Consider the following 15,323-nt stretch of genomic DNA (forward strand, 5'->3'; position numbering starts at 1 on the left):
TTTATTGGTTTATTGCAATCAGCAAAAAGTTTGTAAATTTTGCTAATAAATCTAATTTGCAGTGGGGTTGAATAATTTGATTACAACTGTATTTTGGGATTATTTTGGAACTATTGTAATGAGTGTAATTTTAGTTCAGACTTTAGCAGACCATATCTCACCAGCTCGTAGAATTGCCTCCCACAGAATTCCAATTTAATAAAATAACTGAAGACATGTTTTAGACAGTCTGCAAGATCTCATTTACTATGGTGTGAATGAGTAAGATCATTTTTTCCAATGATAGTCAGTGATTGTGGCAAGTAGCATGGCTTGTTGGCAGAGATGTATTAACATTGCTGCTGCCCTAGGCACCAAACCTGGCTACAACCCATATGAGTTCAGCTTTCCATCTGGGTTCTGATATTTTTATCACCAGGCATATTGATAAAGACTATACTATTCTTGTATTTAAAACTACTGGAACCACTTGAAGGAAAACTAAGAATGCTAATCTGAACAGAACCTTAAGGTAGATATTTTTTTCTCCAAGCCCCATTAAGATAATTATGACAGTCACCCAGATTTACCATGTGTGAATATACTGTGTTGTAATAGCCTGGTGCCATGTGCATATGAAGTTATCAAATATAGCATAGAATTCTGCTATCTAGTACCCACATAGTAATAAGTTCCAAAAAACGCATCGTAAAGTGCATAAAGGTGTTCCCTCACTCATTCAAACACCAACTGACCTACATGCAGTTTTCATCCAGAGTATATCAATGTTAGGCTGCTTTTGCATGTGTCTAATTAGCATATTCATCAGGAATGCCCACAGTACATGCATCAAACATATTTATAGGACCCTAATTCATCCAAACGAGGCAGAGTGTCCTTTTGACCTCCCTTGCTCGGATATACTTCAGCATGGCTTTTTTCAACACTGGCTATATAGTGGCATATCCAATACTCTGAAAAGGGCTTGGTCCAAACAGAAACAAAGGCTATACTTACCAAAACCGGGTTACAATACTTGTGAAGGATGGCACCGGAGAGATCACACAGGATCCCACCGCTGCCACCACTTGTAAACGATGACACCAGAGAGATCACACAGAATCCCTCCGCATGTGACAAACCTGTACCTCGCCACCCTGCCTGGCATCACTATTTTGTAAGCGTGATCATGTGGTGTAGTCTTCTAACTTGCACCAACATGACGTTCTGCACCCGCTGGGGACATGATAGGTCAGCTTGGTGCAGTTTTACACACACATTTTGTTCACATGGGTCCAGGGAGGCACTGGATATGAGAGGATATGGCCCACACAGTTACTGACGTGGCACCACAGTCGCTTAGAACCCTGACAGGCTGAGAGGCCCCTTCCACTAGCACCAGTGAAACAGAGTGCTGCCAGCCCAGAAGGACTGCCACCAGTTGCTCGTTAGATATGAGCTTAGTCCATTTGGCGCCATTGGATCTGGCCAGTCCCCTGCTACTCGTTAAGACCAAACTGTTTGCTATCTGGTTTCTACTGATTGTTCTATGCATCTCTATACCACTGGGTGCTTTAACAGGTTGAGACCCAGCTGGATGATCATCGTGTTCTGGGGATTTTGGAAATATACACGATGTACTACGTGGTAGATTAGCTCACTCGGCTGCACACGGAGGTAGACACAGGTACACTGTCTCTTTAAATCTTCCACTGATTTATTATATACATGCAGCATAAACCAGTGCAAAGTGAAAATAAACATGGCTCTTCAGGCAAAATAGGACAACAAAACAAAATTGTATATAGTCTCTGCAGCTACGTGGGATTAGGCCACTCCGGAAATAGCAACTCTGTTCAGTACGGTTTAACACAAACACTTCTCTAAACACTAAATGACTCGGAAGGCTGTCTACTTACCTCCTAAACCGTACCCTGGGAAGGAGATATGGTGAATAGTCTCCCACCTGCTCTTCATCTATTCACTAAAAAAATCTAGCCCTTAAAATGGCCAATTAACGACTCTCAGCACTTAGTGTGGTTGGAGCAAACTTCTAGGTTTCAGATCACTGAAATTAATAGCCTCAGTGAAACATATCTCCCCTCCAGTACTTTGTCAGTGGCTGTCACAATGGCTAGGACATATAGTATCTCAATAACTCCTGCTTATGGAATCATAGCTGACTCAGCAAAGCAGTTTAGACCACATTGTATCCACATGGCAAGCAAGCCTTTTGTTCTGCTGTGAGCTGACTCAAGGCGTGAGATCTCTCACTCATAGCCTTTGAGGCTTGACCCCCCTGTTGAGCTAGCTGCACACTGTGGGTATGTGCACACGTCCGGATTTCTTGCAGAAATTTCCTGAAGAAAACCGGAAATTTTCTGCAAGAAATCCACTTTTTTTTTTTGCGTTTTTTTTCCGTTTTTTTCGCTGTTTTTTTAGCATTCTGCAAGCGTAATTAGCTTGCAGAATGCTAAAGTTTTCCAAGCAATCTGTAGCATCGCTTTGAAAACTGACTGACAAGTTGGTCACACTTGTCAAACATACTGTTTGACAAGTGTGACCAACTTTTTACTATAGATGCTGCTTATGCAGCATCTATAGTAAAAGATAGAATGTTTAAAAATAATAAAAAAATAAAAAAATGGTTATACTCACCCTCTGCAGACAGCCAATCTCCTCAGCGTCGTCCGTTCCTATAGATGCCGGTGTGGTTCAGGACCTTCAATGACGTCGCGGCTTGTGATTGGTCGCGTGAGTCACATGAGCAGTCACGCGACCAATCACAAGACAGCGACGTCATCACAGGTCCTGAACCACACCATCTATAGGAACGGAAGAGACAGCATGCACCGGAGAGGCGGGAACACTTCAGGGGCCATCAGAGGGTGAGTATATGACTATTTTTTATTTTAATTCTTTTTTTTTTACCAATTATATGGTGCCCAGTCCGTGGAGGAGAGTCTCCTCTCCTCCACCCTGGGTACCAACCGCACATAATCTGCTTACTTCCCACATGGTGTGCACAGCCACATGCGGGAAGTAAGCAGATCAATGCACTCCTAGGTGTGCGGAATCCCCGCAATTCCGCATTTTTAATGAACATGTTGCTTTTTTTTCCGCGATGCGATTTTTTCGCGGAAAAAAATGCAACATTTGCACAAAAAATGCGGAATACCCTGTAAATAATAGGAGGCATATGTAAGCGTTTTTTTCGCGTTTCGCGAAAAATCCTGAACGTGTGCACATGGCCTGAAGGAGGTTTTATAATCCCATGCCACATAGCATACAAACAAGTGGCAGGAAATTATATCTCCATTATTCCTCACAGTACTAATATACTGCAGGTTGCAGCAGACCATGATAAAAAAACAGAAGCGACACTGATGCAAAATGCTACAAGCACTCATAGACCTATCATCAATGAGAGGAGGTGTGACTGCTTAGTATTAGATGATCAAGAAAAACGTCCCTGAATGTAACGACAACGGCACTTCAACAATACTCTAACACAGATAGACTTACTGATTAAGTAGTGAAAGCAAGCGAACCATAGTATAAAAAACACAAGTTTTTATTAAACATCTTTAAAATACACACAACAAAAATATGAAAAAGCAAAAAAATGTCCAATAGGAGGGACTCTCGCAATGGTATCAATGGCTAACCATGTCCAAGGTGGTAAATATGCAGCTCTAATGTGTCAATTGAGTAATTCCCAATATTCTGTATAGTGGATGTTAATCCATTCTAGAAAATGGGTGGTATAACACCAATAAGCTATTACATAAAGACCTAGAGCTGAAAAACCCATCAGCACAGACCGCTGTAATAAAATGTAGTGCACTCCCAATACATGCAACATAACCATAGACTATTATCCTATGGGAGATGCAGTGGAGGTAACATACAAATTGCAGCTAGAAAGATCAACCACAAAATTTATAATACAAGGTCTCCAAAGGAGCACATGAAATAACAGTTATAATATAATACTATTACCTTCCTACCTGCTAGACAGCGACCAGTGCCAATGTGAAAGCCATAACCGTCCCAGAGACCCTCCTCACCCCAACGTATGTTTCGCCCTGGCTTCTTCCGAGGGTATTAGTGTTAGATGAGCCAGCAGAGGAAGCAGGTTAAATATTGCACACTGATCCTGCAGGCTGCAGACAGTATGCTGACAAAGCTGAATCTTGTAGTTCAGAGGGACAGTAGTAGTAAATCAATGTGATGTGGCTAAGCCCAGGACCATGCGATCAGCACCAGAAGCACCAGGGAAGCATACTTTAACATCAGCTCACAGTGGTGGAGTGGAGAGCTGATGTCTACAATTAGTCCTACTACTGAGTTACCTACAGAACAGGACCATACAGATGACTGAAACATCAGCAGCCAAAGTTAATGCAGCAGTTCTTACACTGCTGAAGCTTATCAGCACATCGCTCCACTCTGCATCTAACCTCATATATCCTGCCATGTACAACATGTCCCAAACCAGGAGCCCACCGACGCTACTACCAAAAATTAAACTTTGGTGGAAACAGCATCTGCATATGCATGAAAAAACAAGCAACTGAAGAAACCTGTTGCTGAGTGCTATCTGCGTCCTGCAGCTCTTGGCATGTGTCCTCGAGTGCTTTATTGCAAAAACGGGCCTATTTGTGAGCTAGAGGGCTAGAGGAACTAGAGGGGTCCGGCTACCGTACATTATAATGGAAAACTGAGGCTGGAATTGAGCAATGAAGGCTGGAATAGAGTTCTATACTCATATTCAGTGATGAGTCCTGCTTTTGTCTTGGACACAATAAAAGCCAGAGATTTGCTGGAGACAACATATGCTATGAAGAGGTCTTTGCAAGGGAACAACCATCCTCCTGGCAGGATTATAGTGTGGGGAGGCACTTGTCGTCATTCCAAGTTCACTACTAGCTCAGTGTTAGATTGATTTGGTGGTGAAACCAGTGGTGCGGCCATTTTCATAAAGTGTCCCAGGAACCGTTTTTCAACATGACAATTGTTGTGAATTTGGATTCTGGGCTCCCCCGGTGGCCGCTTGTGGAATTGGACTTGTCATCCTCTTTCCTGTTTCACCTGGTTCCATCAGTAGTGGGTGTCGCTATTTAAGCTCATTTCTCTGGTGGTTTCTTGCCGGTCAACAATGTTATCTGATGCCTCTCAGTGCTTGTTCCTGCTTCTAGACTACTACTAGATAAGTTGGACTTTTGTCCATGTTTTGTTTTGCCTATTTGTTCCAGTTCACAGCTGAAGTTTTGTTACTGTGTCTGGAAAGCTCTCGTTGATCAGGGATTGCTACTCTGGCGTTATGAGTTAATGCCAGAGTTTAAGGTAATCTCTGGATGGTGTTTTGTTAGTGTTTTTCTGCTGACCATGAAAGTATACTATCTGTCTTCTGCTATCTAGTAAGCGGACCTCAAATTTGCTAAGACTATTTTCCTGCTGCGTTTGTTGTTTCATCTGAACTCACCGTCATTATATGTGGGGGGCTACTGTCTTCTTTGGAATATTTCTCTAGAGGTGAGCCAGGTCTTATATTTCCCTCTGCTAGCTATTTAGGTCTTAGGCCAGAGCTGGGCATCTAGCGATAAATAGGAAATGCTACCTGGCTATTTCTAGTTGCGCGGCAGGCTTAGTTCATGGTCAGTATAGTTCCATCTTCCGAGAGCTTGTCCCTCTATAGGCTTGCTATGATCTCTGCTTGCAGAGATCATGACAGTTTGACCGGCCCATAAAGTGTTAAAGACCCAGGTTGAGAAAGGAGAGTTATAAGAAGTCTGCTGGAATTTTTTTTTTTTTTTTTTTTCCTCCAGTCTGCCTTGCTGCAGTCTTTTTTCTCTCTCTCCTCCTAATCTCTGTATGGCTCTGTGTGCACCTGACAATAATGGATCTCCAGAGTGTAACTGCGGGTTTGAATAATCTCATCACGAAAGTACAAAATTTACAAGATTTTGTGGTACATGCTCCGGTATCTGAGCCGAGAATTCCTTTGCCGGAGTTCTTCACAGGGAATAGAGCTAGCTTCCAGAATTTCCGAAATAATTGTAAGCTTTATTTGTCCCTGAAGTCTCGTTCAGCTGGAGACCCTGCTCAGCAGGTTAGGATTGTAATTTCCTTTTTGGGGTATATTTTTTCTCCCTCTTCCATTGAGATGGATCCCGTCAAGGTGCAAGCTATTTGTGACTGGACTCAGCCCTCCTCTCTTAAGGGTCTTCAGAGATTTTTGGGCTTTGCCAACTTTTACCGCCGATTTATTGCTGGTTTTTCGGATGTCGTTAAACCACTGACTGATTTGACCAGACAAGGCGCTGATGTTGCTAATTGGTCCCCTCATGCTGTAGAGGCCTTTCAGGAGCTTAAGCGCCGTTTTGCCTCTGCCCCTGTGTTGCGTCAGCCTGATGTGAATCTGCCTTTTCAGGTTGAGGTTGACGCTTCGGAGATCGGAGCTGGGGCAGTGTTGTCGCAGAAAGGTTCCGACTGCTCCGTCATTAGGCCTTGTGCCTTCTTTTCTCGCAAATTTTCGCCCGCAGAGCGGAATTATGATGTTGGGAATCGGGAGCTTTTGGCCATGAAGTGGGCGTTTGAGGAGTGGCGCCATTGGCTCGAGGGGGCTAGGCATCAGGTGGTGGTATTGACTGACCACAAAAATTTGATTTATCTTGAGACTGCCAGACGCCTGAATCCTAGACAGGCGCGCTGGTCTTTATTTTTTTCTCGCTTTAATTTTGTGGTGTCATACCTACCGGGTTCTAAGAATGTTAAGGCAGATGCCCTTTCTAGGAGTTTTGACCCGGACTCTCCTGGTAATTCTGAACCCACAGGTATCCTTAGGGAGGGAGTAATTTTGTCGGCCGTTTCTCCTGATCTGCGGCGGTCCTTGCAAGAGTTTCAGGCGGATAGACCGGATCGTTGTCCGCCTGATAGACTGTTTGTTCCGGATGATTGGACCAGCAGAGTCATCTCTGAGGTACATTCTTCTGCATTGGCAGGTCATCCCGGAATTTTTGGTACCAGGGATTTGGTGGCAAGATCCTTCTGGTGGCCTTCCCTGTCACGAGATGTGCGAGTCTTTGTGCAGTCATGTGACGTTTGTGCTCGGGCCAAGTCTTGTAGTTCTCGGGCTAGCGGACTGCTGTTGCCCTTGCCTATTCCTAAGAGGCCTTGGACACACATCTCGATGGATTTTATTTCAGATCTGCCTGTTTCCCAGAAGATGTCTGTCATCTGGGTGGTCTGTGACCGTTTCTCTAAAATGGTCCATTTGGTTCCTCTGCCCAAGTTGCCTTCTTCTTCTGAGTTGGTTCCTCTGTTTTTTCAGAATGTTGTCCGATTGCACGGTATTCCTGAGAATATTGTTTCTGACAGAGGTACCCAATTTGTGTCTAGATTTTGGCGGGCATTCTGTGCTAGGATGGGCATAGATTTGTCTTTTTCATCTGCTTTTCACCCTCAGACTAATGGCCAGACCGAGCGGACTAATCAGACCCTGGAGACATATCTGAGGTGTTTTGTCTCTGCTGACCAGGATGATTGGGTTGCTTTTTTGCCATTGGCAGAGTTCGCCCTCAATAATCGGGCCAGCTCTTCCACCTTGGTGTCCCCGTTTTTCTGTAATTCGGGGTTTCACCCTCGATTTTCCTCCGGTCAGGTGGAATCCTCGGATTGTCCTGGAGTGGATGCGGTGGTGGAGAGATTGCATCACATCTGGGGGCAGGTTATGGACAATTTGAAGTTGTCCCAGGAGAAGACTCAGCGTTTTGCCAACCGTCATCGTCGTGTTGGTTCTCAGCTTTGTGTTGGAGATTTGGTGTGGTTGTCTTCTCGTTTTGTCCCTATGAGGGTCTCTTCTCCTAAGTTTAAACCTCGGTTCATCGGCCCTTATAGAATATTGGAGATTCTTAATCCTGTTTCTTTCCGTTTGGACCTCCCTGCGTCCTTTTCCATTCATAACGTTTTTCATCGGTCGTTATTGCGCAGGTATGAGGTACCTGTGGTACCTTCAGTTGAGCCTCCTGCTCCGGTGTTGGTTGAGGGTGAGTTGGAGTACGTTGTGGAGAAAATTTTGGACTCTCGTGTTTCCAGACGGAGACTCCAGTATCTGGTCAACTGGAAGGGTTACGGCCAGGAGGATAATTCTTGGGTCAATGCATCTGATGTTCATGCTTCTGATCTTGTTCGTGCCTTCCATAGGGCTCATCCTGGTCGCCCTGGTGGATCTGGTGAGGGTTCGGTGCCCCCTCCTTGAGGGGGGGGTACTGTTGTGAATTTGGATTCTGGGCTCCCCCGGTGGCCGCTTGTGGAATTGGACTTGTCATCCTCTTTCCTGTTTCACCTGGTTCCATCAGTAGTGGGTGTCGCTATTTAAGCTCATTTCTCTGGTGGTTTCTTGCCGGTCAACAATGTTATCTGATGCCTCTCAGTGCTTGTTCCTGCTTCTAGACTACTACTAGATAAGTTGGACTTTTGTCCATGTTTTGTTTTGCCTATTTGTTCCAGTTCACAGCTGAAGTTTTGTTACTGTGTCTGGAAAGCTCTCGTTGATCAGGGATTGCTACTCTGGCGTTATGAGTTAATGCCAGAGTTTAAGGTAATCTCTGGATGGTGTTTTGTTAGTGTTTTTCTGCTGACCATGAAAGTATACTATCTGTCTTCTGCTATCTAGTAAGCGGACCTCAAATTTGCTAAGACTATTTTCCTGCTGCGTTTGTTGTTTCATCTGAACTCACCGTCATTATATGTGGGGGGCTACTGTCTTCTTTGGAATATTTCTCTAGAGGTGAGCCAGGTCTTATATTTCCCTCTGCTAGCTATTTAGGTCTTAGGCCAGAGCTGGGCATCTAGCGATAAATAGGAAATGCTACCTGGCTATTTCTAGTTGCGCGGCAGGCTTAGTTCATGGTCAGTATAGTTCCATCTTCCGAGAGCTTGTCCCTCTATAGGCTTGCTATGATCTCTGCTTGCAGAGATCATGACAGACAATCCCATGGTACCTGCAGCATCCCCAAACTTCTGGGGATGCAATTGGTTTGCAATTGCAAAAGGAGCTGCCAAGAGCGGATCTTGATGATCTTTGTGCTGAAGTGCTTTCATAGCGTTCCTCAGACAACAAATAATAACCTTATTAACATCATGCCAAGGTGTGTAAGGGTATGTCTCCACGGTACGGATGGGCGGCGGTATCGCCACAGTGGCGAGGCCGCTCGGCGCTAAGCCCCGCCCCCTTAATGGGACGCGATCATGCCGGATGTGTTAACTCTTCACATCCGGGATGATCGCTCTCTCCCATAGCGCCCTGTGATATGCCTTGCGGGGACGCTGCGTCCCCGCAAGGTGTACGGGCATGCTGCGATCTGAAAAGACGCGCAGCATGTCCGTAGTCGCAGGGCCGCCGCGTGCGGGTTTCCACGCATAGTGGAGACGGGATTTCATAAAATCCCCTCCACTATGCTGGAACATCTGGACGCTGCTTGTTTGACGCTGCAGCGCTGCGCAGCGTCAAACAAGCAGCGTTTCCTGAACGTGGAAACATACCATAAGTGTGTGTATTTCTGTGTGTGGTGCTCATACTCAATACTGAATAAATCGAGATGCTTTGAAAATGTTGTTTTCATTTTTTTCATCATTTATATGTCAATAACATATCCATCTTGTGATTTCCATCATTCTATGAAATTTCCTTCTTGGTGTTGCAATTTCAATGTTGAGGAGTCTAAGTGTTACAGATTTTCTACCACATTTGTTAATACAGTCTCACTCAAAGACTACACAAACAGGTAAACAGTACAGTCTGTGATTAAGACAGTACTAACAAGTACAGAAGTACCTGCATTACTTTTTTAATAGAAAGTGCCACAAAATCATGTCCCCAACACATCTGTTAAAGGGAACATGACAGCCAAGCAATTGGCAACATGTATGAGACCATGGCTGGATGATTTCAGCCATATCTGTTTAGCTCTGAAATGCGAGAAAAACATAGATTAATAGCCGCCGTTCACTGAGCTGCACAGGAAAATAGACAGAAAGGACCCTGTTAAAGGGAACCTGACAGCTGATCCACAGGCAGTGTGTATCAGACTCTGGCTGTATGATTTTCGCCATAGATGTATAACTTGGAAACATTGCGGCGTTTCAGAGAAAATATAGTTTAATAGCTAATTAATTGGAAAGGTGAGTCCTGCCCTGAAGTGATAGGTCTTTCCCTATATACACTCAGTGAGAGACCTGTAGGTGGGGAAAAGCCGCCAGTGACCCACCTTTCCGACTAGTTTCCTGTGCGGCTCAGTTACTTGCAACTATATTTTTCTTTGAAACGCCGCAGTGTCTCAGAGTTACACATATATAACGGAAATCATACATGCTGCCCATGGATCAGCTGTCAGGTTCCCTTTAAAATAAAGATAAAGTGGTCAACGTCTTAATAGGGTCCCAAACAGGGAATTCTTGTATGTTAACTCCAGCAGTGAAAAGAGGTCTTGTAAACCAGGCACCGTTATAAATTGCTGTAGCTATTAGGATCATGATGTACACATAGTGTTATATTCTGGATATGATATTCCTAGTTGTTGCAAGATATGTTTCCCAATACTTCCAGAATTACAACAATTTGACAAGAAAGAAATGATGTATCCACATGTTTCAATTTATTTTGGTGAATTGTGGTTTTGGCTTCTTTTGTGATGGGAATGAAATGCTGGTTTATATTTACATATGGCTTTTTTTACATTTTTTTTAATTTTGTGGCAAATATAGCAAATTTTACACGTGTTCATTTATATGTTACGTGGGTAGCACATTTTGTTATTGGATAATATTTACAGCCAATATTCACTGTAAAAGTAAATCATGTCCTGCATTTAGGCTGACCGATATTCATCATGAAACTCAAGCTACTGCCCAACGAGTAGGAGCCCTAACTTCATGATCCGACAGTATAGTCCTCCCTAAGAAGTGACAGGCTTCATCCAGCACATGGTGTGTACCAGGAAAGCCACGGATAATCTGTCTAATAGCGATTAAGCACTCCTTACATGCACTGAGCTGTCTGTTCTCTTATTTGCTGACTTTCAGCCACTTGAATCCAATAATGTCACCAGTGACTGAATATGACAGCCAGAGATGCTCCTCTGAACTGCCGAGCATTCACTATTCGAATCTACGATTCCCTCTTTAATTAGCAGGTCAGATGGAAGATTTTTTTCTTTAGATGCTTTTAATTAGAGCTGAATAGCAAAACTTGAAGAAGCCTATAGGCGAAACAGTTTAATATTGAATTGGAATGAAAGAGAAATGCTAATGCCGCCATGCAGTATGGTGTGTTAATGGGACAACGCTCTTTGCAGCGCCCTCTCTAAACACGGATATATGCATTGTAGCAAAAAGAGTTTTAAGGCCCATCCTTAAGGCATCGTTACCATCGCACATTTTAGGCATGAGTTAATTGCAAGTTCACTTGAATGCACAGTTTGTTTTAAATTAGGTTCTGAGCTAAAAGATTATGGAGGCCAAGACATAATGGAGAAGTGTTTTCTGAAAATGTTTTCCTCTAGACACAGCTGTCTTCCAGGAGGAGAAAATGTTCGCCTGTCGTTAAGTGGAGGACCATTAAGGAAACCTCTAAAGATGAATGAAAACAAACTATTAGTATTGTAAATGCAGGTTATGATATTATATATACAGTGGTATGTAAAAGTTTAGGCACCCCTGCACAAAATCACTGTTATTATGAACAGTTAAGCAAGCCAAAGATGAAATGATCTCTAAAAGGGTTAAAGTTAAAGATAACACATTTCATTTGCATTTTAGGCAACAGATATATATATATATTTTCATCTTTTACATTTTAAAAATTACAAAAAGGAAATTGGACTGATGAAAAAGTTTGGGCACCCAGCATGGTTAGTATCTAGTAGCACCACCTTTTGCAAATATCAAAGATTTTTTTGGTAGCCAGCCAAGAGTCTTTCAATTCTTGTTCGACGGATTTTCATCCATTCTTCCTTGGTAAATTCTTCCAGTTCTGCGAGATTCGTCTTGCATGCACTGCTATTTTGAGGTCTAGCCACAGATTTTCAATGATGTTCAGATCAGGAGACTGTTAGGGCCATTGTAAAACCTTGACTTTGATTTTGACTTGTATTTTGGAATCATTATCCATTAGTGGAAGTCATCCAGCTTTTTTACAAATGGTGTTATATTTACATAAAGAATTTGTTTAATCTATTCTTCCCTCATGAAATGTTCCCCTGTGCCACTGGTTGCAATACAGCCCCAAAGCATGATTGATCCACCCCCATGCTTAATGGTTGGTGAGACGTTCTTTTTCTGAAATTCTGTGTCCTTTTTTCTCCACACATACTATACATTGATAATTGTAGCCAAAGAGTTCTATTTTAACCTCATCGGCCCACAGGACGTGTTTCCAAAATGCATCAGGCTTGTCTAGATGTTCTTTTGCATACTTCTAATGCTGAATTTAAAGATGAGGATGCAGGAAAGGTTTTATTCTGATGACTCTTTCATGAAGGCCATATTTGTGCAGGTGTCTCTGAATAGTAGAGCAATGTACCACAGCTCCAGAGTCTGCTAAATCTTTCTGAATCTGAAGGTCTTTTTGCAGTCAAGCGGGGGTTCTGAATTGCCTTTCTAGCAATCCTACGAGCAGCTCTCACTCAAATTTTGCTTGATCTTCCAGACCTTATCTTGACCTCCACTGTTACTGTTAGCTGCCATTTCTTAATTACATTTCAAAACTGAGGAAAGGGCAATTTGAAAACATTTTGCTATCTTCTTATAGCCTTCTCCTGCTTTGTGGGCCTCCACCATTTTAATTTTCAGAGTGCTAGGCAGCTGCTTAGAAGAACCCATGGCTGCTGTTTTTTGGCACAAGGTTAGAGGAGGCTGGGTTTTTATAAAGCTGGGAAATTTATATCACCTGGTCTTTCCTAACGATGACAGTGAACAATCATAACCCTAACAGGCTAATTAAGGTCTGAAATCTTGGTCAAAGTTATCTGAGCACTGAAATCTCCAAGGGTGTCCAACCTTTTGCATCAGCTCATTTTCCTTTTTGTAATTTTTAAAATGTAAAAAATGACAATATACTTTATTTTTGACTAAAATACAAAAATGTGTCATGTTTAACTTTAGGCCTTTTAGAGATCATTTCACCTTCAACTTGCTTAACTCTTCCTTTGACCAGGGGTGCCCAAACTTTTACTTGCCACTGTAAACATTTAACCCACTGTAATACAAGAAACCATGAATGGTAAATGGAGACGGTTCCAAAAATTAGTTTTTGTTCATTATCAATTAAAAAGAAAGCATAATGTACATTGTTTCTCATGTAAAGCTTTTTCAAAACCTAGAAAAAGTGACAAATAATGCTTTCTCTTTGTCACCATCACTGTTTCCATTGGAGATTTGTTCAACCTGTGACCTGGAGATGGGGGATTGCTCAATAATGGATATCTTTTCTCACCTATGTGGTTTTTTGGAGTTGTAAAATGCTCATTTTTATGCAGATCCGTACTTACTACATTATTCCCAGGAAAAGGGAGCTAACTTATAAACAGGCAGGATTGCTATCTGCATGTTCAGGTAGGGCAGTGTATGAATCTGAAGGCATAGGACCTTATATAATGTCAGATCTTGAAAATGACATGTAGAAACCACATGTGGTACCATAGTATGGATTTTCTTGGTAGTGGATGTTGGATCACATCCAACAGCAGCAATAACCCATGGCCACAGATGACAGCTAAAACTGTATTAAAATATGATTTTGCTAAAGTTTTGTACGCCCACTAAGACATGTGAATGTAGCCTAAACTAGGGGACCTATAAGTAGCCGAACTGTAAATTAATAAGGGTGGAAATATTTTACGGTTTCCACGGTCTTCATTTACCATAACAATCACCAAGCAAATTCAATCTAGCTTACCAAATAGCAATGTATTGAGATATTAGAAATAGAAGAAACAGAAGAGCTATATTTTAGGCTAGGTACACACGTCCAGAATTTTTTGTGTTTTTTTGTGTTTTTTTGGCCACTTTCAACTGAAAAAAACGCTAAAAAAAACCTCATACATATGCATCCCATTATTTTTAATGCATTCCGCATTTTTTGTGCACATGCTGCGTTTTTTTCCGTGGGAAAAAACGCATCGCAGTAAAAAAACGCAGCATGTTCATTAATTTAGCAGATTTTTCACGTTTTTGCCGCTATGCAGACATTTCTGAACTTGTGCACATAGCCTAAGGGATACATAAATTTGCCAAAAAAATTTCAGTTTTTTTCTTAGTGGGACTAAGTTCCTATGATAAGATTTTGGTGAGTGTTTCATGCTGCATATTTTCGCTGAGCAAGAAATGCAGCCTCTTACCGTTCCAGCAAACTGGATCGAATTTACAGAAATCTCATGCCCACCGTGCTCTCTTTTTACGCTGAGTAAAACTGCGAAAAGTGACATGTTGCATGTATTTGAAATTTGCAACATATAAATTTCTCTTCCGGTACGCTGAGTTTTATGTGTGGATGTTCTCCATAGAATTGCATTAGATCTGGAAAATGTGCAGGTAAAAAATGTGCATATGTTTTTAGAATGCGTAAAAAAGCATGTAATTTGCACATGACTGTATCAATACAGCCAAATACCCGAAGTATCAAAAACAAAGCAGCTATATTTATACTAGGAGATTCCAAAAAGAGTATTATAAAAGCCATTTAATTTGGCATCAACATAGCCAGACAGTCTGTTGCAGATCTTAAAAATGTAAAAGGGGTTAACTCATCAGAGCAACTCCGATTTATATGTCCTATTAGGGCATGTAGCGGTTGTAGGGTCATTTGGGACCACCCCATATGATTTTAACTATCCTTGTATCCTTGATTAGCTGCGTGAAATCCTACATATCTTCAGGAAAACTAAGTAGCAAATAGGGGGTCAAGCTTTGTCCATTTTTCAAAAAGATGGTTGAGCTGGCGTAAAACTGTCACATCGCTATTTTTTTCCACATCTACATATTAGTGACTTTTTTGATGCCAGAAAATTAGTAGAAAATGCTTGATGAACCTGCCTATAAGTGGCAGAAAAAACTCACCCAACTATCTGAATTTAAGTTGTCAGGTTTTTTTAATCGACACAATGGATTTTTTGGGGGTTAATAATTGAACGGAACATTTTGACCTAGGTTATGTAGAGCAATGTGTGCTATATAAAAACAATATTCTAATAGATGACTGAGTGGAGAGGAGATAGGGGCTGACGTTTTGGCAGGCCTGTACGGTAATAATCACTGTGCAGCGGTTTGTGCATTTCAGCAGT

At 42.1% G+C, this 15,323-nt stretch overlaps 1 protein-coding gene across 5 annotated transcripts in view; it reads left to right on the forward strand.

The window, feature by feature from the left end:
• Positions 1-15,323, forward strand: part of PSD (pleckstrin and Sec7 domain containing) — a 543,766-nt gene that overhangs the window by 444,761 nt on the left and 83,682 nt on the right. The gene's annotated exons all lie outside the window — the stretch shown is intronic.

This window comes from Ranitomeya variabilis, chromosome 4 (genome assembly GCF_051348905.1).
Source record: "Ranitomeya variabilis isolate aRanVar5 chromosome 4, aRanVar5.hap1, whole genome shotgun sequence".
NCBI lineage: Eukaryota > Metazoa > Chordata > Amphibia > Anura > Dendrobatidae > Ranitomeya > Ranitomeya variabilis.